At 27.8% G+C, this 2,583-nt stretch overlaps 1 pseudogene; it reads right to left on the reverse strand.

The window, feature by feature from the left end:
* Positions 1-207: 207 nt before the first annotated feature.
* On the reverse strand, positions 208-2,203 carry LOC147806988 (uncharacterized; annotated as a pseudogene).
* Between the last annotated feature and the right edge of the window lie 380 nt (positions 2,204-2,583).

Raw genomic sequence — 2,583 nt, forward strand, 5'->3', positions numbered from 1 at the left:
ATGGAATGTGCATGTTGTGTTATCCCCACGCTGACTTTTAATGATGAGCCAGTACATGTTGATGTGTTTGTCCATTGTTCAGGTGTGATTGCACTGTTCCCAGTTTTTTAGTATCTAATCATCTAAATTCTGTCGACATCACCAGTTCCTTAATGAATATTATTTTCTAAACCTTTTACAAGAATAAAAAATAAAATCATAAATTAATTTTCTAAACTTATTACAGGGTTCATACTCTTTCTAAGAAAGTAAATTTCAGGAGTTTCTAAGGAGTTTTTCAGGAGTACAATACAATAAATTCAGGAGGTGCGAGGGAAAATTATATACTTTGTATAATTTTAATATAGCTATTTATAAAATTAAATTTACAACATTACAAAAAAAACCAGAAAATAGTAAATTAATAAAAAAAGGATCTTAAAATATTATTTATTTTAAACACTTTTTAAAGACATATATGTCTTATTCAGTTCTTCACATATTTTAAGCTTAGATATTTTTTCTTTAGCATGACGCCTTAAGGCATTTGCTTTTGAAATTAATGAGAGATCACATTTTTTTCTGCCTGATCAGAATAATCATCAGAAGTTTTATTAAGTTCTTGTATATCATCTTCCAAATGTTTCTTTTTTCACCCTTAGCTTTATTATTTGTAATTACTTTCTCTTCTTCCAAATGTGCAAGATATCTTTGAAGTGCAACTCTAGCTGAAACAATGAGTTCTTTTGAAATAATGACTTTTTTAAGTCCACCAACAAATCGTAGATGGTCATCAATTATTCTTTTAGCCACAATTGTTTGGTTTGCCAGATTTTCAACCGATTGACCGAAAACCCTCTCTCACCAGTTGCATGGCCATGAGAAAGCAGAAGTAGAGGTTTAATTACGTTCCACAAATTGGGATATTGTGAACTTGACAAGAACTCACAGTATAACACATCTAGTCGATCTACGCTAGGATCAAAATTATCGCCAATGCAGTGCCTAAATTTTGTCCTAGTATCCATGCTGTTAAAATCTTCAACAAATTGAACATATTCCTTCAGAATTCTATCACAATCTTCTTCTTTTACTCTACCTGTATTGGTCAAATGAAATAATATTTTTCGAAGCTTGTTTAAATTTGCTTCTTTATTAACATGCATTGTACAAGGATCAATGCACGATACATTTCGCACTAAAGAGAAATTCAGTGGTCACTTTTCAATTAGCTTTTTTGACAACTTCAATAAAAATTGCCTGCAATTCAAATAAAATTCCATTGTTTTCTCTTCATCCTTCAAAATTTTCTTCTTTATCAACTCTTTTTTGGCAACAAAGCCAACATCAATTTTGGTTGCCTCTTTACAAATTTCTTTATCTTTGAGATTTATACTTAACACATTGTATTAAGTATAAATCGATTACGATGCTGGAAGCTTTTCTTCTTTTATAAATCTGTTCAGCACATCTTTTAATAGCTAGTAGAGATCACCATTAAAAAATGGTAACTTATCAGTTTGATACAATTTTAAGAAAGATTCAACATCTTTCACAACAGGTAAAATGAAATTACATTTGGCAATAAATAGTTCATCTTTAACCATGTCCTGTAAGATTGTATACGATTTAATGTTTGGAAGAGAAAACTTTTTGTTTTCTATCTCCTTCAAATAAGGTTTAACATCAGGCAAAATTTCTAAAAGTCGAACTAAAACTTTTTTATTCTCCACCCACCTCTGCTTGCAAAATTTTGAAGGGAATTTTACAAATTCAGGATTTACAGATTCAAAATCTTCTCTTCGAGCAGGAGAGTCTTTAAAAAATTGGCAGGGTTGGGTTTTTGACGTCAAAAAGTGGTTTTTGACATGACAAGGGTATAATACTGGTTTAAACCGTCAAAAACCCGTCAAAAATGTCAAAAACTGAAGTTTGCCAAGAAAATATATAAACTTCAAAACTACCAACAGTTGCCATGCATTATATTGAAATTTAATTATACTATAGGTAATCAGCAGGTTTTAAAATATTTTTTAATTAAAATTAAGGTAAAATAACAGATTTAAAATCTCAGAAATTTATATTCAAATGCATGTGCAGAAAAATTTTGCACAAAATTTTTTTAAATATTTATATTTAAAAAATTTTTTTTTTTCTTTTTGATACTTAAGAAAATTAAAAGTTTATTACTATGCATTTTTGACATATAAGGAACATATAACTAATATTTATAAGGAACTTGCAAGTTATGTTGTATAAATACAAACTTGATACAAGTGTATAAAAAAAAATTTTAATGTTATACCGAATATCTTTATTATCCAGTATGTTAATTTGAATTTAAAAGTAGTTATATTTATGAATAATGATAAATATAATTCATATTGTTTATTATATTTATTTATAATTATTACACTTATCATTTTAAGACAATTTTTATCTCTTAATTTTTTTTTCTCCTCTCGTATTAAGAATACAAATAATGCATATCTTGAAGGCAAGAAGTAATTATTCAACAGCTGAATATTTAGATATTCAACAAAACTATATCATATTCAGCAAAATGAAATTCACAAGTATTTGGATAAACTAAATTTTCAGCAT

The sequence above is a fragment of the Parasteatoda tepidariorum genome, chromosome 7, assembly GCF_982258835.1.
Source record: "Parasteatoda tepidariorum strain Cologne lab strain chromosome 7, Ptep-v5.0, whole genome shotgun sequence".
NCBI classification, from domain to species: Eukaryota; Metazoa; Arthropoda; class Arachnida; order Araneae; family Theridiidae; genus Parasteatoda; species Parasteatoda tepidariorum.